The sequence below is a fragment of the Castor canadensis genome, chromosome 3 (assembly GCF_047511655.1).
Source record: "Castor canadensis chromosome 3, mCasCan1.hap1v2, whole genome shotgun sequence".
Classification (NCBI taxonomy): domain Eukaryota; kingdom Metazoa; phylum Chordata; class Mammalia; order Rodentia; family Castoridae; genus Castor; species Castor canadensis.
Window position 1 is genome coordinate 182,810,950 of NC_133388.1, and position 23,147 is coordinate 182,834,096.

A 23,147-nucleotide genomic window follows, 5' to 3' on the forward strand; every position below is an offset into this window, starting at 1 on the left:
CTTCTGATATCTAAGAAAGCCATGTGGTGAAACTTACCAGCACGTCTTACACACAACCTTGTGCCCACAAGCTATGTACTTCGGTTCTGATACCTGTGACAACTTGATATGGTGGGCATGAAGAGTCCCATCTCAGATGACAAGAACGAGGCACAGAGAACAAGGCTTCCACAGGTAATCTGGCCCTTGCCTCATCTCGCCTGATTCTGTGTTGGGGAAAGGGATTCTTTAGGTGGGCTATGCCTATTTTCTCAGTCCTGTATAATGTATCGTGTGAAAGTACCCCCTCTAGACGGACTGCTACCTGAACTCTTCCCAAAACAACATTCTCAATAGTCTTAAATTGCCTTTGCACAGAGAAGGTAAGTACCCTACCCTAGGTCACACAGCTAAGATGTGAAGGAGTTGTGCTTTAGACAAGGTCATGTGTCTCCAAAGTCCATGTGCCTGTGCCAGACCCCACTGCTTCTCTAACCTATGACCCTGGGACTGTGCCTGGCAGCATCAAGACTGGGAACTAGTCACCACCCTCCAGGTACCAATTTTTCACAAGCAAACAGAAAAGTACCCTGAACACACACTCCCATTTCACAACACTTCTGGCCTTTGTTCATATCAAGAATGCCACATCTGTCCACATTATCACAGGACAGGTTTTCAATGATGACGACAACAGAGCTGGGTCTCTGTACCAAGTTTTTTCACAGTCTTCAGTTGACAAGGCTAAAGCTTGGGCAGCTAGTGGAACAGACAGGAAGGCTGCTGCTGAAGCCCTCTTGCCTTCCACACACTGTGACCAGGCTGAAGGACAGCAAAGAGGACCAGCAGTCCAGGGCCTCTCCTTTCAGTCCAAAGTGCCACCAAGTATAGGGTTTCCCACATGTGCCTTCCACACAAGGCAGCTCTCATAACAGCTGCCCACTGTCATGCATGGCAACAAACATGGGCAAGACAAGCCTTTCCAGACACAGGGAAGAGAAAGGAGAAAGCATAGGAAGCACATCCATTAGCCAGAACGCTGAAATGTGGTTCCAAGAAAACAGATGCCACAAGTCCGTCCCATGTCACCATTCAGTAAGAGAATGGCAGCATCTTAGGGGGTGATGGCTGCGGACAAAGTGCTTTGCTCCAAATGATTTGGACGGATACTTACTAAATTTTCTTTTCTCAAATTTCCTTGCACGTGGTTGAAAGCAGGTAATTAACTTTCAAGTGGGAAAGATTTCACCTGAATTTCATGGAGTTGACATCGATGAAAGTTAACAGACAATGAGGCAGGGCTGCAAATGTTCTTTTAAATGAGCACTTGAGAGTCTTTACGAGAAACAAGGTTGTCACATAGTGCCAGCACACGTGCTCTAGGTGACAGTGTCCTGGCAGCTCCCTAGTGCTTGTTCTCCCTCTCACTTGCCTCTTGGCTTCTGCGTGCCTTGCTCCCTTCACTACACTGGTGTTGCCTTCCTTGCTGGCATCCAAGCCCCTTCGAGACCTTGCAGGGTGTCACCCACACTGTAGGGTGTCACCCTCATGGAGCAGCATACCTGTGAGAGGCCCTCTGAGCCAGATCCCTGTGCTCCATCATCACTGCGACACTGTCCTACTGCTGTCTCTACTTTTTGTTTCCTCTGCACAACACTAAGCTTCTTGAAGGTGAGGCTCCCATTCCATGCACAGTGGCTGGCATGGAACTGCACTCAGAAAATGTGTGCTGGGTGATGGGAGAGGAAAGGGCAAATAACTAGGGAGAGACAGTGGCCAGTGGGAATGCCACACATTTGTACAACATAAACAAAGATAGTTTATCTTTTCAGACTTGTGTGTGTGTGTGTGTGTGTGTTTGCCGTACTGGGTTTGAACTCAAGGCCTCACGCTTGCTAGGCAGGCACTTCTTTTCAGACTTGTTTTAAAACAAAATAAAGCTTTTGGAATTGCTTGCTGGCTAGATGTAAGAGTTATGGATTCAACTCCTGGAAGAGGGCCCCTAGGTCATGTGGCCCTGTATCTGAATCATGCAGGAAACATGTATCAGCCCCAGGCAGAGTCACACAGGCTGCTGATGCTCTGTCACCCTGGCACATGCCTCTCCTTGAAGGACCAGAAGACACAGATCATTTTGCAGCTGGGGAACAGCAACACACAGATTACAGAATTTTTTTCTTTCCACTCCTTCAACCTGTCATCTCCAACAGACATAAAGACAGTTAAGGATTAGAACATCCTACTGAAGACCTGCCCTTTTGTCCTGAGGAGGTTGGAGGGTAACAGTCTTCTAAGAGGAGAAGGTGGGGCTGCTCTCTAGAAAATTCAAGGCACTTGCAGAGGGCACTAGACTGACTCAACTCCCAGGGGTGCCGAGCAAGGTCAAGGCATTCAATGGACACTTGAGCAACAAACCCTACAGACATTTTTGCCACAGGCCTTCCCATCCCTCCCTCCTGACGTGCCTGTCAGATGGTACAGGGAGGAGCAAAGACAAAGTCACCTGCAAAGCCAATGGACTCAACCCTCTGCTTCTTAGAGGATAAGAGAGAAGCCCCATTTCATCTGAGGACAGATGTTACAGTGGTGGGAATGGCTGCCCTGTTGACACAGCAATAACACACAGGGAGGGTAGGACCAGAATGTTAAAACACTTTTAGTTCTTCCTGCAAAAAAAATTAAATTAAAAAGTGGAGCACTAGAATTTCAATGCCTACCCAAGCTCTGGTAGAGCAAATGAAACTGTATCTGGAACGACTGAGCAGGGAGTACAGTTTCTTCCAGCGCACAGCACTGTGGTCAGAGGCCATCTTTGACCCCATTCCAGCCCTTCCCAGTACCCTCTGCAGAATCAAGACCAGGGAAGAAGGCCAGGGGAAAACAAGGTTCACTGTCCCATCTCCTGGAATCCCCACCCAGTGAAGGTACACCTAACAATCCCCTCCCACGCATACCCTTCTTCCCACTCCCCACCCAAACCCACAAAATAAAGGCAAAAATGAGGCCACTGCCATTGCTGTGACTCTGACCTTTAAATGTTTAACCAGAGATCTCCTTCTTAAGGGCCAGATGAAAAGGCAGGTGGTTAGTTTTCACCGTGAGTCACAATATCCCACTGTGAAGTAATTCAATTAAATATTTAGTGGCTTGGGTTTAGTTTGAGGCTCTGTGGATGACAGCCTTGTTAGTCCTGGCCATGGTCTCACAGGGATAGGAGAGGTGGCCCCCAGAAGGAGAGCAGCTTAGAAGAGGCCTTCCAAAATCAGAAAGCCAGGCTGGGCAGGAACAGCACTGTCACCAGTGAGCAGAGGCCTAACCACTCGTGGACTATTCTGATCACTTTTCCCAGAGAAATCATCAACCCTGGGGCAGTTGGCAGTGCTCCAGTGGTTCTGAGCATTTGAACAGCATGTTTTAGGTTTGGGCTTGGCTTTGTTTCTCTCGGACTGGCTCCCCTTGCTCAGTTAACACAACCCTCCCTGATAAGCAGATGAAGAAATTGTCACACACATATACACTCTTTCACACACACATATGTAAATACTATTTAGCCTTAAAAGAAAGGGGCAGGGAGGGAACCTTGCCATTTGCCACAACCGAAAGAAACATGGAGCTATTGTGTTAAGCTAAATAAGCCAGGCACAGAAAGACAAATACTGCATGATCTCACCTACATGTGGGTTCTAAAAAAAGTGGAACAGGTAGAAACAGATACAGCAGTGGTCACTGGGGGCTGGGGCCAGGAGAAGATGGAGAAATGTATGTCACAGGACACAAAGTTGCAGGTGCATGGGATGAGTAAATCTAAAATCCCAGGGGCACTAGTGAGTGCCCCTGGGATCTTAGATTTAATAATATTGTACAGTACTCAGGATATTTGCTGAGAAGAGATTGTAGGTACTCTTGTCACCAAAGTGGGGAGGAACTATTCAAGAAGACGGGTATGGCAAACCGTCCTGTGATACACCTTAGATACAAACATACAAACAGAGAGAGAGAGAGAGAGGGAGGGGAGGGGAAGGGAGGGGAAAGGAGAAAATAAAGGGAGGGGCCTATGGCAAGGGCAGAGGAAAGATGACCCACCTCTGTATCAGAGCAAGAACAATTCAACCTACTTGCTTTTACCAGTCCTTCCAGGAGAATTAAATGAAACCACCAAGTGTTAGCTAATGCAGAGAACTGGATTATTTGGAATCCTCTGAAGGACTGTTGTAATCAAAAGACTCCCACCCTCCTCTCTGTTTCAAAGGATGGTTCCCTGCTGAAAACACTTGACTTGAACTTCATCTGTTGTCATGGGAGCGCCCACAAATGTTTATCCTTCCTACAAAGACCACATGCAAAGAAACAGCACGTGTTCACATTCAAAATGCACATAGTAAGCCTCCCTAGTTCCCCACCACCTTCATTAACTGCTGATCCATCACCTTGTAAGGGGCAAACCAGAGGCCAAAGGGATTGGAAAATGTGACCAGGCTCAATATGGCAAATGCCACATTTTCTTTTCAGCCAACAAAAAAATCCAGGGCCCAGAATAGTTTAGTACTCTGACCCTTCCCCAGTACACCTCATCTGCACAATGGACACTTGCTGAGTTCACAAATGCAAAGGAGACTTGAAAAATTAACCATCCAATTTAGGCATCTGGCTTTAAGAAAACAAACAGCACCTAAAACCTCAAAGTATCCCTTAAAACACACAGCACCCACCTTGCACTTCTCTGGGAAGACTGAGAAACTGCCCCTTCTCTGGTCAGCTCATCAAAGGTGTCAACCATTGCTTCCCATCACCAGGCGGACTGCTACCTGCTGCTTACATTACAGCAGCTGAAAACAAAGCTTTACTGGAAAGTCCTGCCTTACTCAAGCACATATCCATGAAGATTGGTCACCATGCAGTGACCTATATAGGACAAAAGAAGAAGACAGCCCCTGCTCCCATCAACTGGACCACAGAGTGGGTGAGAAGGGAGCATGCCATACTACATTTTGTGCTATGAAAACCAAACACCCGGTGTTCACAGAGGGGGGGGAACACTGGGCTTTTGAGCAGGGCAGGGACATCTGCAGAAGATTCACACCCTGGGTTGTGAAAGGAGAAATGGAGCACAGCATAGTCGTTCAGAGAGCAGGTGACTTGAAGGAGTCTGGACTCAGGTGAAGATGTGAAGAAAAAGAAATGAAAAGGATGGCGTTGGAGCCCCAGGGAGCACTGGCTATTCAGCCCGATAGCTGGAGTGATGCAAGGGACAGCTAGTGATGCAAGGGACAGTTAGTGATCCAAGGTAAGTTTCCATGTGAAGCCTGCAACCTCTTCATGGGAGTTCCACTCACAGACATGGAAGTCAGGAGCAGCCAGCTTGCCTTGGCTGTGTCCCAGGTGCCATGGGGACATCCAAATATCCCTGAACTGTGCTAGCCCCACTGATGACACTGACATAAATGTCTGGTGGGTGAATGGAGACTAACCAGCAGAGGGTTGGAAATAGAAGCCCGAATCTGACTGGAAGAGGTGGATTTGCCTGGGATGAGGAGGTGTGGATCTGTAATGAATGAGGCTGCCACACAAAGCTGTTTGCTACCTCCACATTAAAATGGCAGAAGTCTGTCAAATGCATGGAAATTTCTGACACTCATTGTGCTTCTTTCATAGATAAACTCTCAGATGGCATGTCCCCATTTCCCCAGCTACAGAGACTTTGGCAGCCAAAGTCTGTCAGGGCCTGGGTGCATGATCCAAAAATGCAAATTTTCCCTTTTTCAGGGAAGCAGTTTTCTGGGCAGGGCTCTGGGCTTGGGAGCTAGAAAAGAGAGTGAATGAGATGCCATTGTGCAAACAGCTGCCATCCTTGTCTGTCTGCACCACACTCTTGCCCTGGGGTGACCTCACTAGGTACATGACTCCCATGACCTCAGACCCTTCTGCGCCTCGGTGGGCTCCTCTGTAGAGTAGAATTCTCAACTCACTCTATACACTTTTGAGTAAGGAGCATCTCAGATCACAGGAGAATACATGATAAAATGCAAAGCCCTACACAGAGCAAGTGTTTCTTGGCAAGTAGAATCTATGAATTTAGCCAATCAAAAGAATTCTGGCTCACTCTCAGAGGCAGAATCACAGTCCAGGGAAGTGAGTGCTCAGTGGAGAACTCAAGGATCACAAAACTTTAGACAGACCAGCACTTACAGACACAGGCTTTCAGTTCTCCAACACAAGCAGCTGTACCCCAGAAGCAGCCCAGTCCAGGATCTGAGAGCAGGCCAGGTAAGGCACTATGCATAAAACCTGAAGCTTTGAAAACAACTGTGAAAGGGGCTTCAATGCTCCAGCTGCAAGGGTGTCATCTTGAAATACATTCAAATTCCTTTCATTTTTTGATGAGCAGACTTCCAGGCACAGTTGCAAATGGGAAGGCTTTAAGTCCATTTTCATGAGCACAGCCATATTTCCACCAAGGAAATCCAGACCTCAGGACTATATCCGTGCTATGTCACCCTTGCCTCCTGCCTCATCTCCTCAATGACTCTAGGGTCAATTTCCCAGAATCTATGACTTTAGTTCAAGTATGCGACAGGAAACTGCAAAATCTGATGAAGACCGTGATGGAGAGGCTGCAATTCAACAAGGGAGGATACCAGGACCAGATCTTTTAACTCCAGCACCATGTTGAAAAGGATAACCAATGAAGGGACAAGACAAAAGCAAGACCGCAGCCAGGATGAAGGCTGCAGATCAGGAAGTTACAGGCATGTGAGTCTTCCAGGAGGAGAGTTATTCCGCACTACACCGGACCATTCCAATGTCTCTCCATTTCTCTTGGGAACATCCTAGAGACACAGCACTGTAGAACACTGGGAGCTTCAGCCACATTTGAACTAAAGAACAATCCCATAGTCAAGGCAGCCCCAGTCAAAAGCACCTTGAGAAGTCTGAAATTCAGAAATAAAAAATCTCAGCCACAGAGCTGGGCGGGTAGAGACAGGGTAGAGATCTACCTGGGCGCCACTCAATAAGGCAGTTTGTTTGCAGATACCTGACCTGTCCTTGGAAGGAGGTAAAGAGATTCCCCTGGTCACAGGGATGGGGTAGTTAAAATAACAGGACACCGTGAGAACAGATCAGAGGCCCCTGCAAGTTGTGTGTGGGCCTCCTGGCTGCAGATTTCTTCCTCTGGGTGTCACTCTAGCTTCTGCTGCAGCAGGCAGGAGGGTGAGGCAGAATGATCACATCTCCATGGTGACAGTCAGAGTCAGATGCATGCTGACCCAGCACACAGCAATGTCTCCCATGGCTGTGCCTCAGGGTCACTGTGGCTCATGAGTCAGCTGTTTGCTCCCAGGGCCTGCCAGGCCTGCACATGCAGGGTGGAGGTGAGTGTGTCACTCATTAAAGCTGCTAACCTCAAGTCCTTCACATACTGCCATCTACTAGGAAGTAGTGTGGGGCCCACACCAAAGTCTGTGCAGAAAGATCCTTGCAAGACCTCCAGAGCCCAAAAGAGAAAGCAAGGTTGTTATTCTCCTCTGTCACCCAGCACGGCTGGCTCTGGCCCATGGCTGTCTGAAAACCTGGAGCCATTTTCTGCTATTACAAGGCTCAATTACATGATTTAGTTGGTGCTATCAGAGAGAAACCAGGGTATAATCATTACATTAGTGAGCACTTATGCACCCAGTGGTTCACCTTTCCCACAACCCTGCCAGGCCTGCCTCCACTGTATGAAGCAGGAGATTGAGGCTTAAGGATAGAAGGTCACCAATGCAAGGTCACAGGAAGAGAATGTGTCAGGGCCGGGACTCAAAGCAGGACCCTCAGATTGAAAGTCCTTTCTTCTCAATGCTTCCTCCAAAACACAGAGCCAGAGCCAAGGAGGAAAAGATGACATGGACCCAGAGAGGTAGAAGAGGATACCAGGAAGTCATGAGGACAGCAAGGTGGGATGAGGGACTCAGCTGCTCCATGGGAGCTGGAGAGAGGCGGTCCTGAGGACTGTCAAGTGAGGTGACAAAGGGGAAGGAGGGTAAGAGACCCAGGTGCCAGCCTGAGGTGTCGGAACTTCCGTAGGCCATGGGGAATCTAGGAAAGTACAGGGGAGCCACATGAGCTGTACTTTAGAAAGAAAACCATGACATCTCTGCTTCCTGTAGAATTTCCTATAGATGGAAAAGCAAAGAACAGGTTACCAACGAAAACAGAAGCTATGAGCCAGCAGGGCGACAGTGCTTCCCACCCCAGGCTGTGAGACTGAGCTCCCAGATGTCAGTCATCCCTGGTCTTCTCACTCCCAGATCATATTCCCCAGGACGCAGCACTAATTACCTCTTCCAATTAAGACTCCGCCACAGGATGCTAACTCCAGTGATACAAACCAACAGCGGGAGGCTTCCCCAGCCCAGGGCTGGCATTTATGACTCTTGTTAGCAGGAAGGTTTGTCTCCTGCCCTCCACAGCTCACTGTGGAACAGAGCCCCACGGCAGGCGCTCTGGGAAAGGGCAGGATGGTAATGATGGCGGGGCCTGGAGATGCCAGGGCTTGCTTACCCTCAAGTGCACTGTCCTGTATGACAAGGCTTTTGCGATGCCAAAGTCAACAGTACCAAGCCCATGGGGAGGTTATCTGATATCCGTGGTGCAGGCATTTTATCAGCTAAGTGATAAAGTGCCTACAACTCAGTGCCTTCAACGAGCCAGCAACTGCAAGAAGCACTGTGCATGATTCCTTTACTCCCCACAACAACCCTCTAAGGCCAGTCTTTTGTTGCCTAATCCTTGTTTTAAAGATGGGGAAACAGAGGCTAAGAGAAATTTCCCAGAGATGGATAGGCTAGGATTCAAACCCAGATGCTATCCATACTTGCTATTACCACAGCACACATTTTTGCATAATCCTGACCTATCTGCAGACCACAGCAGTCTTCCTATGCTCTCAATTACCTGAGCTCAACTGTGACCCCAAAATGTTACTATAGTGAAATGAGGAATCAAGGTATTTGGGGAGGTACATTCACATAATTTTTATTATAGTGTACTGTTAGAAGTGTTCTATTTTGTTATTGGTTGCTGTTAATCTCTTATTGTGACTAATTTATAAATTAAGCTTTATCATAGGTATGTATGTACAGAAAGACCATAGTACATACAGGGTTTGGTACTATCTGTGGTCTCGAGGGTTCTTGGCATGTATCCCTCGTAGACAGGAGGGGAATGAGTGAATAACATGAACTCACATTCACAGTGCTGTACCACATGACGACATTTCAGTCAACAACAGACTGTGTGTAAATGGTGGTCTTGGCTTGTGTAAGTACACTTCATGATGTTGGCACAATGACGACACCAACTTAACACACACTTCCCTGAGCACACCCCCATCATGAAGCCTATACCAAGTACCCATAGCTGAAGCTCTGAGCGTGTTACTTCATTTTTATTCTCCAACAACCAGGTGAGTAGGTACATTACCCTGTCCGTGTTATAGATAAGGAAACCAAGACTCAAGGAGATTACGCCACTACCGCTGAGTACTGAGCGCTGTGTGTACCTGACTCTGCTGCCCAAGATCTGACAAATGAACTGAAATTTATAAGCCTCCTCCCTATGCCAGACCCCAAGCCCAAGTCCCCCCATCCCTACTTGCTGACAGCCTCCACGTCTTAAGTAGCCTCCTGTCCATGGGAGGTTAGATAGATTGTTTATACCCACAACACACTGGGGGCCACAGCCCTGACCTCACCTGCCTGAACAGTGGGTTCTTTCTCCCAGACACCATACAACAAGGCCCCCCAGAATCCTGGAAGAGCAAGGGGTCTCCACAAAGTGAATCACCCAAATAACGAGTACTCATCATTTTAATTACAATCTTTTAAAAACACATTATGTGCATTACGCCTTCTTAAAGAGTCTACTGCCAGGGGCTGTTGATTCACCCTTAGAAGGGAGTCAAGCACTGAGCACACAGCCCAGCTAATTGCACCAGCCCCAGCTTGCTCAGTCCTGTCTGAAGCTCCTTGAGCTCCCTCATCTGTCATTCCTCTTTTACAATTGCTCCAAACTTCTCAATCTACAGGAATGATGACCAGGGAAAGAAAGCCTTCCCCTGCCTCTCCCAGAAGAGGCCACCTTCAGAAGCGAACTGTTTAATCCCTGGGCCCAAAGAGACTGTGGACCCTGCAGGCCCCTTCTCTAAACCCACCTGAGATGATTTGGTTAAATGAGGACCACCCCTCCTCTTAGCAAGCCATCTGTTAACAAAACCTGTGGGTCTGTGCTACACAGGTGACTGTCAACCATGTAAGGACAAAAGTGATGAGTTTGAAGCAGGAACAAAGAGAAAGATCTGCAACACAGAAGAAGGAAGGGACAGGAAGAAAAGACTGCCAGTATTTTTTTCATTATTTTGATTGACAAAGACTTTGTACACATCATCTCAGTTTTCACAGCAACTTGAAGGGGAAGATGTGCAATTGATCCCCTTGGTTTGGGAATATGGGAAGTGAGATTCAGAGAAAGTAAGCCACATACCAGAGGGTAGAGACACCTGTGACTCAGTGGGGCCCAGGGTCCAGACATGGAGCCCCTTCTAGACCTGCATTGTAACAAGACTGAGGCCACTCACAGGCACTGTGAAGTTTGAGGGGCACTGGCCTAGAGCACAGGCTTTGGAGTCAGAAAACACTGGGTTCCAGCCCCAGCCACACAACTTCCTTGCTATATGACTTGGGCAGCCAACCTGCCTTAACTGTCTCATCTGCAAAGCTACTCCTGCTTACAGGTCATTCGTTGTAGGAAGTAAACAAAACAATGCACATAAGGCACCAGCACAAAATCTGATTTTAAAAGAAAAGCGGTTGGCTCTGCTCTCAACTCTCAAAGCTAGAGCTCAAGCTGCCCAGCGCCGCTCATCCTGGAAAACTCTGGCCATGGTCTTCCAGAATCTGCTTGGTATGTCGTAGTGCTCTGTCACCAACCACTGTGTTCCTAAATACACATTTTAACACAACCTCACTGAAATAAAGCTACTGACCAAAGGCAGAGCCAAAGGTACACTGTGTAAGAAAACAAAAATAATGACTAATGGTGGTTCTTAAACATTTCATCATCCAGTGTCCCTAGGTCTCACCCTTGCTCCTAAAACACCCTCCCCTCCAACACACACACATACAAACATGAACACATGCTTGAACACACATGCACACAGCACTGAGGTCAGAGGCAAGGAACAAGCTGCTATGGAAAGCCAGAGACCAGGGACAGGCTAGGTCTGCTGGACTTGAATTCCAGGGAGGATGCCACAGCTGAGTGCTCCTGGGGACATTTCAGACCAAAGTACCTTGACCCAAGAGTCTCCCCAGTGAGACAAAATGTCCTTTATTTCCAAAGCCAGCAAACACAGCAACCTGATTTCATAACAGGTGACCAGACCCTGAAGAGCACGTACACAGGGGGTGGACACCCCAACACTGCCCTGGCTGGCATGACCTGACCTTCTCTTAACACTTCTGTTCCCCTGTGCTCCTGGGCTTGGCTGGTGGCTTCTGTGAGTACCTGGCCTCCAGTTGTGACCAACTTGCCCCTGTCCTCCATCTCATCCTAAAGCTGAGCATTTCTGTCACTAGGATGTCTTGACACCCCCCACCCACCACACACACTGCCCACTTTACCCCAAAGCTATTCGTGTTCTGGTTCTGAAAGCCCTTGGCCTGCCACCTCCTGTCTCTCCACAGCTCAAGCCGTCTTCAGAACTTTTTCTTAGCCAGCCTCCACCAGAGATCTGCTCTCATTGTGTGACCTCCTACTGCTCCCAGAATAAAAGCCACGGCCCTCCAAAAGTGGAGGCAGCAAAGCTACGGCTTCCTGCATGGTCTGTCCACATGGCCAGATCTCCTGTGGCAACCAGTGGGACAACACTGCTGACCCCTGAGGGTTGCTGGTGGTCCTCTGGTCTGGTGTTAATGTAAAGCACACAGAACAGCGGAGAAGTAAGGAACAAGTCTCTCGACCCTGCCTTTTATTACACATGCAGAACCATGACCTAAAGCCGATAAAGTGTAAGATGGACTTTTTTATAAACTGGAGATTTCCTCAACCAAATGGCCATTCTCAACTTAGGCATCAATGTCTCAAAAATCCTGTTGTTGGTCAAACACTTTTGGGAACACATACAGTCAATCTTCCATAACCACAGGTTGTGATAACTGGAAAAGGAAAGCCACTGGTCTGATTTTTATGTGATCAGATAATTAGAACAGCAAACCTTCAGTTGCCTTCATCTAAATTTCTTTCCCCTCCTGTTGCTTTAAAAAACAAACAAAAACTAGCAAATACACAGCCCTGTCCTCAGCACTCAAAACATGGTCCCCTCACCTGCAGCACAAGGCCCTGGTTTTGATCTCCAGCACCATAAGAAATCAACAAAAGCGCTGGCAGAATAGCTCAAGTGGTAAGAGCGCCTGCCCTAGCAAGTGTGAGGCCCTGAGTTCAAACCCCTGTGCCACCTAAAAAAAAACCAACATCAAAACCCAAGAAACTTCTTGCAGAAACACAGCACCCGGGCCTCACACAGACTTGCTGACTCAAGAGTCTGAACCTGACAAAATCCCAAGCAATTCCTATGTACATAAGAGTTTGTGACGCACTGTTGAGCGCTTAACATAAAAAGAAAGGAAATGAATCCTAATGAATTTTTGATTCCTACAAAGCAATGAACTGTCCTCTGACTCTACTTCTTCTCCTACAAAAAAGGGTCAAAGTATATTCGCCCTAGGTTTGTGTGGGAGTTAGTGCTGAATGCCCAGCTCAGAGCCCGGGACATCAGATATGTGCAAACTTCCCATTTATTTACCCTCCAAACATCACTTCCTTCCTTCCTCTTTCTTCCCACAAGTAAACCTTGCTTTGTGGTTAAAAAGATAAAAGAAAACTAGGGAATAGCATGTGAGGGAAAAGGAGTAAAGGCAAATACAGAGGGCAAGAGTCAAAGGACAGAAGTAACTCAAGTTCACCTTGGAAAATAACCTTTTATGGTGGGCAGTGTAGACACAGGGTGTGCTGGTGTGACCCACCACCTTTCAAACGGAGGCTCAATATTAGCCATAGGAGTATATGTGGTCATCTAGCTTTACAAGACTTGGGACTTCTTTGCCACAAACTTGACTACAAATTTATGTGTAAACAGAGAACTCCAAAATGCTTGAGGAACCCCAGCCACATGCCCAATGCCTCAGTTCCCATAACTCCTCTGCCCCCTCATTCAGAGTCATGAGTTCCTTGTCACAGCCAGTCTATTCTAATTAGTGGGTTTCGAGCTATCTCCCATCTTCCAGGTTCAGTCACTGAGGCTAAGGAGAGTGGCTCGATTATCTTACTCTCTCCATGAGGCGGTGAGATCTGTAGACTCAGTCCATTGCTTTTGCAAGGAGCCCCTGAGCTGTGTGTCTCCGATGCAACCGCCTTATTTCTCGATGGAATCACCTTATTTTATGGCCCGCGATTGTCTAATTTTATTAGATTGCTAGCATGCTTCCTATCTGGTTGCTTAACAAAAAGAGAAGGGTTAGCTCTCTCAGTATTCTCACCTAATGGCCTGTAACATGTGCAAGCCTCGGAAGGAGTTCCTGGGGAAGATCTCTAATACTCAGCTGTCTGACATTATAGGATGCAAAGACAGGCAAGAAGAACCAGCTCTTGAGGCTCTGTTCAACACACGGCTCAGGCTGAAGTGAAAATCCAAAGGGCCCAGCCTGTGGCCAAGTTCCTGTGGGTCACTCCAGCTGCTCCCAGAGACTTTTCTTTGTTTCATAATATGCTTCGAGAGGCCCTGAGTTCAAACCCCAGTATTGCAAACAAAACAAATCAACAACATGTTTTCCGAATGAGTATTAGGAAGATGTAATGAAGGTGGTTAACTGGGGGACTTACCTCCAAAAAGGTTTCCAAAGCAGAGAGCATGGCATGATAGTTTTGACAGCTGTGACAAAAGCAGCTCTGTTGCCTATGAGCCTGGCTGTCCCTTATCTGGGATCACTGAGGCCTCAGAATCCCACTAAGAAAATGCATCCAGCTGTCTATTCAGAGCCTGAGCAGATAGAGAATCTTAAAGTTCCTTTACAAACAGCAGCAAGCACCCGAGGGCCGATCACCACTGGCTAGATTGTCCTTGGTGGTGCCTACTTCACATTTTGGCACAAAGAATTCTTTTTCCAAACATGACTTTGTACAATGACCTTAGATCCTCTCTAGAGGAACCAAAGGTCAGCACTGGCCATGAGCAGGAGCCAATAGCAATTGACTCTCCAAATGGCATCCTCTTTTGGGTCTTATCACTTAAAAAGCAGAAGTGTAATACTGAACTGAGGGGGACTTGCCTCTGGCATTGGTGGGAAAGGCTGAGGGAATTCATTTTCAATCTTCTGCTTTTTGTCTGTACCTTACACTTACCTCGTTTCACGTCAAGACCACCCAGGAAGTTAGACATTACCCCACAACATCAGGAAACCTGGTCCTGCCTACGCCAAGCAAGCACAGGCTCAGGCCAGTCCTATGCTGTGCAATCACGCTGCTCATGCTTTTCCAGAGTTCAGAGTAAGATGGCTGGATTTTACAATATGCTTATTAAATCAATTCCATTCTGTGAAAGGGAGCAGGGGGGCGACTAGAGGGAGACAGAATCAAGGGAAGCTTCAGAGGATGGCCTTAAAGAGTAAACACACTCACAACTGATTTGGAATATGTGGGGTGAGAAACCTGAGTAGGACGGGGTAGGGATGAACCCCAAGAAGACCCTTCTCCCACAGGAAGGAACAAGCACAATGTGGGACTTCAAGGTGGGTGGTTGGTAGTGGGCTTGGTATCTGACATTAGGAAGAAATTCAGGAGGTGGAGAGCTGGATCACTTGCAAACCCCTGACCTTGGCCCAGCTGCTGTTGCATGCTGGGGCTGGCAGGAAACAGGTGGTGGCCTCCGTTCATACCCTGGAAGGGATGGAATTTATGTGTCACATTTGTTCTCAGATTCTTCACCCACGGTGGCCTGCTTCTGATGAGTCTGTACGTGTGTGTGCACAGGACTGGATTTCAGTTACATTTGGGGTATACGCATTTGCTCATTCTTTCATTCTATGCCAACCACAAACTCAGGTGTAAGATGGGAATAAATGAGACTGACCTTGACCCCAAAGAGGTCTTCTCCTACAAGACTTGTACACTCCTAGATGAGTGAAGGAGGCTGGACAGGTTGAGTAGTGTAGGCAGATAGAGTAATTCCGGCTGGGCACTAAGCACCACCTGTGAAACAACCCCCCTACTTCTAAGATCCTATAACTCCTGGATCATTTCAGGGCAGAAAATACTGATTTCACTGATGGCACTCACTGTCCTTTACCTCAGAGAAAGTAGCCTCTGACATAAATCTAATAAAGATGTTTGCCATAATTTTTACCTTAGCACAGAGATCCAAGCAAACTTTAAATTTCATGATGACAAAAGGTTCCAAGCTGGGTTTCTTGTTCTTTGGTTGTCAGGGGTGACCAAGAAGTTCAGATACACACAAGTGCTTAGAATTTAGAAATGCTGCAACTGGGGCTTCAAAGGAAGCCCAAATCATCCAAAAATAAGCTTGGAATAAGAAGAGTCGCATTGGACACAGGAAGGAATCACATTCAAACATTCCACTTCCAGACCTCCCTTCCCAGTGGAGAGCCAGGCACTGTGGTTCCCAGCCAGGACACCAGAGCGCCTGTGACAGGATAAGCAGACACCTGCTCTCCCCATATCTCAGGGCCTTCTGTCCCCAGAGCACCAATGGGGGTAGAAAAGAGCTCATTACCACCAGCCAAGCGTGAAGTTCAACTGCCTCCACGGCACTTCGTGTTTAATAACCTAGCAGTCTGCTGAGATCACCCATCACAAAGTTCCTAACCACATCTGCCAGGACATGGGAGGTGACAAGGACCCTGAGGCCCCAAAACAATGGAGATGAGAGGAGGCAGCTTTTCTTCCTCACTAGTAATTATCTCTGAAACGTTACAAAGCAAACAAATGTCATTTTGGAAATACAGAAACGGTTCCAGGTGGTGATGAAATTTAACTAGGAAGGCCAATTTGAATTCATCAAAAGGTTAAACTACCAAGTATTTATGATATATTTCAAACAAAAAAGCCCTTCCATTTTTAAAAAATGCATAAATAGTACTAAGCTAGGTTAAAAAGGTGTTGGCAAGTCAAAGTCTTAGAACACCCGCTTTAATGAAGATGTAAAATTCTCATAACAAAGGTGGCAGTGCACTCATGTAATCCTACCTACTCAGGAGGCTGAGGCCGGAGGATTGTGAGTTCAAGACCAGCTGGGGCAATAGTAACACCATCTCAAAATAAAATTTAAAAAGGCGGGGGGGCTAGGGATTTTTGTGAGAGGCCCAAGTCTGATCCCCAACAACATGGTAGGGGTTGCTAGAGGTAAGTATTCTGTTAAACATACTGCCTGGTGGTACTGATTTGCTTGATTTCTTTTCTATACAGTCTTCTAGCTGTTGTCTAAATGGTCATAAATTTGGAAACCAGGTGGCCTAAGAGTTTTGCTGCATTCTTTGCCCCGATAACTAAAAAGCTTAACAGTGAGTAAGATAAACAAGACAGAACGATACAGGAGCTGATGCCATGCGGGTGACATTTAATGAGCACCACCTATGTAAAAGGTACTCTCACATAGCCTGCACTCACCGGAGCCTCCCCAGTCACAGTGCTGGCAGGAACTGCCCCTTCCCTTACACAAATGAGGGGTACATAGGCCCTGGGGTCTCACAGCTGAGAAGCAAGGCAGAACCCCAGCTTGCTTGACTCCATTCTCACTGTACCCTCCCCCTGCCTCCTTCCCATCAAACAGCTGAGTTGAGGCTGCGAAATGCAGCCACTCCAGTTCAAGGGAAAATGACTCTGTTGGATGAGATGTTTATGATTATTTTAAGAAATCAGAGCCCCAAAGGATTAAAAGATGATATATTCACACCTTAAACAACTTATTTTAACTGAAAGCATTCATTACACGATCATGTCATGGAAGGTCAAGGCCTTTTCTTTGGAATCTAGATCTCCTGATTGGAGTTCTATGGTCACTCTAGCCAAAAATCACATCCCAGTTGCCCACCCTGCAAACCAACTTCAGACTCCTTCACAAAGTGAAGAATCCTTCTAGATGTTTACCTCCACCATCCCCTCTTTATACTTACGACATGTCTCAGCCACACCTAAAACAATGGGAATCTTTTTTGTAAGTCATTTTCAAGTCTTTCCAAAACACACACTTGAGTTTTCAATAAAACAACTTCTCTTTCCACACTCAAAATGTCATCAGTTTATGTAATATTTTATCTGGTCACATAATTATCAAAGAAAATACAAGTGGCAAAAACAAATTGGGGGGAAGGCACAACTGACCTTTTTTGGGGGGAGGAGAAAACATGGCAGGGAACAGGGAGAGAGCAGCCATGGTCCACAGATTGGACCACAGAAACAGAAAGTGACAGTCACACTAGTCAGCAAGGCCAGACAAGTGTCAGTCTCTCTCTCTCTCTTTCTTTCTCCAGACACACGCACACTCTGACTCATTCTCTCTCTCTCTCTCTCCCCCCTCCAACCCCCCCTCCGCCCAGAAGCACCTTGGGGAAGAACAGGATAAAAGAACCATGACACCTCAAATATGTTCAAATCACTGACCCTTTTAAGTCTCAGCATCTCTGAATGCCAGTTGTTTTGTCCGTAATGTAGGGGTGAATCCAACAAACGTGAGCTTGGGCCCCATGTATTGTTTGTACCTCTCCACCATGAAAGCCCGGCAACATGCTTTCATGGATGGATGTTGTGGATGGATGTGGATGGAGAGAATGACAGACAAATGGCTGATGGCAGAACCATAAAACAATCCTTCATTCAGTGAGCTGTTTGGCTCAAACAACCCCCAGAAGTGAATCAAGAAACTCTATCCTGAGATTTCCTCTCCTGAAGATGAGTAGATGCTACTTTTACCAATGAGCCTGGGGAGAGAATAGCAGAAACAAGAGGAAGGGAGATAGTGAAAGATTAAGAAAGCTTGGCCCCGGGTGATAAACAGAAAGTTCTTTTTTCTCCTCTTCCCGCCAATCATGATCATTGAGAATGAGGGGACATTCAAATGAGTATGAATTTTTTCAAGGCAAAGAGAAAATTATTGAACGCTAAATCCTGTATAAAAATGAATTATTTACCTTCAGTTTTCATTGAACAACAAGTATCAAAGAGGTAAAAGGAAAAGTGTTCCAGAAAAGCAGCCTCATGGGCTTAGTTTCAAGTCTTAGCATTTCATGCAGCGCACGTTAACTGAAGAGACATTTCAACCTGGCAGCGAGGCAGGTGCACAAGACAGGTCCACGGTGGGTGTCACGTGGCATGGAAGGCCCTGAGCTCAGCAGATCTGTAATGTGGCTTTCCCCAGATGAATCAGTCTGTACTGCAGCTCACACTCACTCTAAAGATTTCCTTATTACAGAGGCTCTAAAAGTGCTAAGGAGACACACCCAAAATCTAGGGTGGGGTCAGTGCGCTCTGGAGAAAAACAAACCCATTTTAAACGAGAGCCCAAAGACAACCCACCCTTCTCAGTCTCAATTAATTGCCATCCTCCTTCCAACAACCTGTCCAACCGAGCTTTAAAACTACCAGGTCTCTAGGCTGCTCCTTGCAAGGGACATACTCACTGCCCCCACCTCAACTGGAAACACAAATCTCCTAGGATAGCCTAATTTTTCTTCAGTGTTCTAATGACCTCTGCTTCTCCAAGTCTTAGTTTCCTCATCTGTGAAATGGGCACAGTGGAATATATTTCAGACTGCTGTAGTAAGGATTAAAGATATACAACAGATTTAGCACATTCTCCATACAGTAACTCCTCAATCCACAACAGCTGCTTTTATGATTTCTCTTTATAGAAAAGAAGAAAAGTGTCTTTGATCCATAAAAATCAGCAGAATGAAAAAAAAAAAAAAAACTCAGTAACAGCTAGTGTTAACGACAGGCCCTCCCCTTTGGTGGGAGGATAGCTGGGTAGGTCCTTCCAGAGAGCACTGCGCCACACACAGCAACAGCCCTAACAAGTCTGCACTTAGTAATGCCATCTGAGGACCACATCCCAGGGGAAAAAAGAGATGCAAAAAGATGCACAGGAATGCTTGTTGTGGCACTGTGCTTGCTAGGACTCTGGAAACAAGGGATAATAAGCAAGACTGGGAAAGTGACTGAAACATAGCTGCCATTCATGTGAGTTAATGTGGTTGCACCTTGAAAAATGACTATAAAAAATAAGATCATTTACAAGCTAAAGTCTGGGCTGGGGTGTAGCTCAGTGGTAGAGCACTTGCCTGGCATGCACAAGGCCCAGGGTTAAATCCCGTGCATAAACAACAAATAAATAACTAAATAACCCACAGGAATGTAAGTCAGTGCACAATAGAGACATAGAGATACCTGCACAACCATACTTTTACTGCACAGTTCACAATAGCCAGGTTACAGTACCAGCCTAGCTGCCCATCCATAGATGAACAGGTAAGGAAATGTGGCATATATACCAGTGGAGCATTCTTCAGCCATTAAGAATGAAATTTTGGAATTTGGAGGAAAATGGATGAAACTGAAGATCACTTAGTTGAGTGAAATAAGCCAGACTCAGAAAGACAAATACCACGTGTTTTCTCTCACATGTGGAATCTAGACCCATAAACAGAAACAGACTAACAAAAAGACATGAATCTAAATGGAGGACTATTTATAAGGGGTGGGGAGGCACACACAACATTACTTATTGTATACTAACATTGGTGTCTTTATTAAAAAAAAAAATACACCTAAATCTCAAACTACATTTAAATGCATGAGCAGCACAGGCTCCTGTAGCATTGTGGTTTCCTTGGCAACCTTATCTCTGCCTTCTTCCATCTCCACTACAGAAGAAAAAGTCCAGATGCTCCAAAGTCCTTGAGATCAACTGGCAGCTACAAAGTGGCAGCCCCTGGTAGAATGCTCATTTGCTTAAAAAAAAAGACATTCTAATTTGCTCACACCAACCTCATTCTACAGTGGCTGGAAAAAAACACAGTCCTGGTACATTTGCTACTGAAGTTCCAAACCATGTGATTTGCCTATTACCAAAATTGGATTTTCGCATCATATAAACACAATTAACCTTTTTCACCAAGTGAAAGGAAAAAAGCAAACTCTATTCTACATTCCAGTTTTCCTAACCAGTACCAATGTCTAAATATTGCCTGCTCTTTCCATCTTGGATTCCTTGGATCTAAGATCTAGACCTACTTCTAACAGACAAATGTCAGGTTGGAAAATGACCCTGCAGGGTCTGAGAGCAACACTTTGACACCACAAATCAAAGATTTTAAAGAAAGCAGTAGATAATTTCAAAAGGGATGTGGACACCTAAGTCCTTCATTTCTGAGTCAGTAAGTAAAAATAGGACTTCAAACATTTTATAGAGTTCATGTCTACCCCTTAAGTCATTTTTCTAAGAAAATGCTTGGCTAGATGAAGAGGACAAAGTTAGGCATGCTGGGCACCGTAACATTCAACTGTAAACATCTACTGGGGCCTACTGCAAACTTGGCATTGATGCCCCTCAGGGCTCAATGGTGGAAAAGTGACACCCGACCCAGACCTTCCAGGGCAGTGGGTCAAAACCTAATTTTTCAGTGTGTAGAACTAAACAGGGATGCTCCCACAGGCAGGGGGGCCAGACCTGTCTTCTTCAAATAGTATGAATCTTAAGATGAACTTGAAATTATGCTTCCTCATAGCAAAGTAATACGGATCTAAGAACACCTACAACAGGTACTTCCACTGTGGGAGCTCAAGTTTAAAGCATACCAGTGTATCAAGGGCTAGTTTGTTTGTTTAACTACGCTCCCCAAATCTCATTTTCTCAGGAGCATTTTCAATTTTAAGCCCACAATGTTTAACTTGAACTCTTTATCATGAGTTCCCAGAAAGCAAAAATGACCATAAACACCTTACTATTCAGCATTTTAGACATTCGAATCTCTCAATAAAAATGACTGTCCATATTCCCAGACAAAACTCTCAACCCAAGGGGTGACATGCAGCAATGACCTTGGCTCTTTCAAGGTAGAAAGGTTATTGACTTTCACCCTATTCCAAAGAGGTATTGTCTTTAGGAGCTGCTGGTGCAGATGAATTTCATTTGTTCCTGCTATATTCCTCCCTTTTTCTCCACTGTAAGTATGTCTACTTAGAGAAAAGTAAAATAAAATACACTTAATGGACATTGAGAATTTTTGAAAACTTGTGTTGAACTCATTTTTTAAAGGCAGTGCTGGGCCCTGTGGAATCCATGTCTAGCCTCCTTCAGGAACATCATCAATGTTTTTTGTATTTTCTTCCCTTCATCCTAACAGGCCACTATCCTGGTTGAGCTCATGAGCCACTTACATTTAGACTACACCAGTGGGCAAACTACAGATAGTAGGCCGAATCTGGCCCACTTGCCTGTTTTTGTAAATAAAGTTTTATTTAAACACAGCCAACCACCGTTACCTATTATCTATGGCTCCTTCCTTTTTTCTTTCCTTCCTTTCTCTCTCAATCTCTCTCTCTTTCTTTCTCTATCTATAACAGAGTCAGGTAGTTGCAAGAGTTTTAACAGCCCTTGAAGTCTAAAATATTTACTCTGTGGCCTTTTATAGAAGAGGTAGTACAAAGCATTTAAGTCTCTAAGAAGATGTACCTACTATTGTACCCATAGGAAGTAGCCTCTGCCCTTCAGATGCAACAGCCTGTGTGGAACAGCACACAAAGGGAATCGGAGCCCTTAGACCAAAGTTGTGCTTCCCACCAGCTTTCAAGGCCATCACGTGACTCTGGCCAGCCCAGGCACCTTGGCCCAGACAATTCGAGCATCCCTACCTCCTTCACAAGGCTGTGCTGAGATCAGGCAGGTCGGCATTGTGAAGAGTCCCTAGCTCCAGGCCTAGTATTTCTCAGCAAGCTCCCTCAGTGCTGTGCCCTCCCGGCACGGTTACTGGAACAAGAATGTAGCAGGATGAGTCACTGTGATACTCATCCCCAGTCATCAAGGCTCCTGGCACCACGGCCCTGAAAGGTTCACAGTCACAGCACAGCAAGCCTGCTGTGTCCTTTCCCAGTTGGGTCACAAGGTGCAGGGTACAGATTTTAGGCCCCTGTGCTGGGGGCAAACACTGAACTATTTCAGGTTGGACTCGGGGTCAGATGTAAGGTTGCCTCCTCGATGTGGGAAGACCCAGAGCTTGGCCACCCAGATTCCATCTCTAAACAAAAGAGTGTTCTTTTATCTTTTCTTTTTCTTTTTTGTTTTTTTGGCAGTAATGGGGTTTGAAGTCAGGGCCTTATGCTTGCAAGACAGGCGCTCTGCCACCTGAGCCACATCCCCACCCCGTGTTTTATCCTGTTAACAGACAGCAGCTGGAACAGGGTATTCCCAGACAGTGGCAAACTACACACAGGTCAGCCAACATCCCAGGAGCTTATGCTGTAAAGGACTATGAAATCACACTCATGTCACTTCATGCTGAACATCGATGCACACTAGGAGTGGCTCCAGTCCCAACACAGGCCATGGCAAGAGCCAGATCATCAGAATATGGTGCAGGGTGGGGACAGTGGACTGCTAGGCCGGGAGCAGCCACACTCCACACACACCCCTTCCCCGCACTTTCTCCTGTCTTCATTCCACCACTTCTTTTCTGACATTTGCTATCCAAAGCCAAGCACAGCCTTGCCAGGCCCCACCCTTCCCTCATGCAATAACACTGCATTTCCCTGTGTCAAGGCAACTGATCCAAAAACCAAATCTCATGAAGTGGACAGACCAGGGCTTGGGTGTCAGTTTCATAGTTGGGTAAACTGAGGCTCAGAAAGGAAGGATGACTAGATGTTTGGGAAGCTGAGATCAAAAGAATCATAGTGCAAGCCAGTCCAAGCAATAAAAGTTTGTGAGACCCCACCTCAATGGGAAAAAAGCTGGGTGTGGTGACCCACATCTGCCATCCCAGCTACATCAGGAAGTATAAAACAGGAGGACTGTGGTCCAGGCTAGTCTGGGCAAAAAGCAAGACTCTAACTCCAAAATAACCAGA

The 23,147-nt window shown here is 46.3% G+C and overlaps 1 protein-coding gene across 16 annotated transcripts in view; it reads right to left on the minus strand.

The window, feature by feature from the left end:
• Mtss1 (MTSS I-BAR domain containing 1) overlaps positions 1 to 23,147 on the minus strand; it is a 149,020-nt gene that overhangs the window by 54,789 nt on the left and 71,084 nt on the right. Inside the window, exon 1 of one of the 16 annotated variants that reach the window (XM_074069186.1) lies at positions 13,897 to 17,587. The exons of 14 other annotated variants lie outside the window; for them this stretch is intronic. The gene's annotated coding sequence lies outside the window, so the exon portion shown is untranslated. Of the gene's footprint in view, positions 1 to 8,298; positions 13,822 to 13,896; positions 17,588 to 23,147 lie in introns of those variants that run through there. One more of the 16 variants, XM_074069187.1, reaches the window with a different exon arrangement.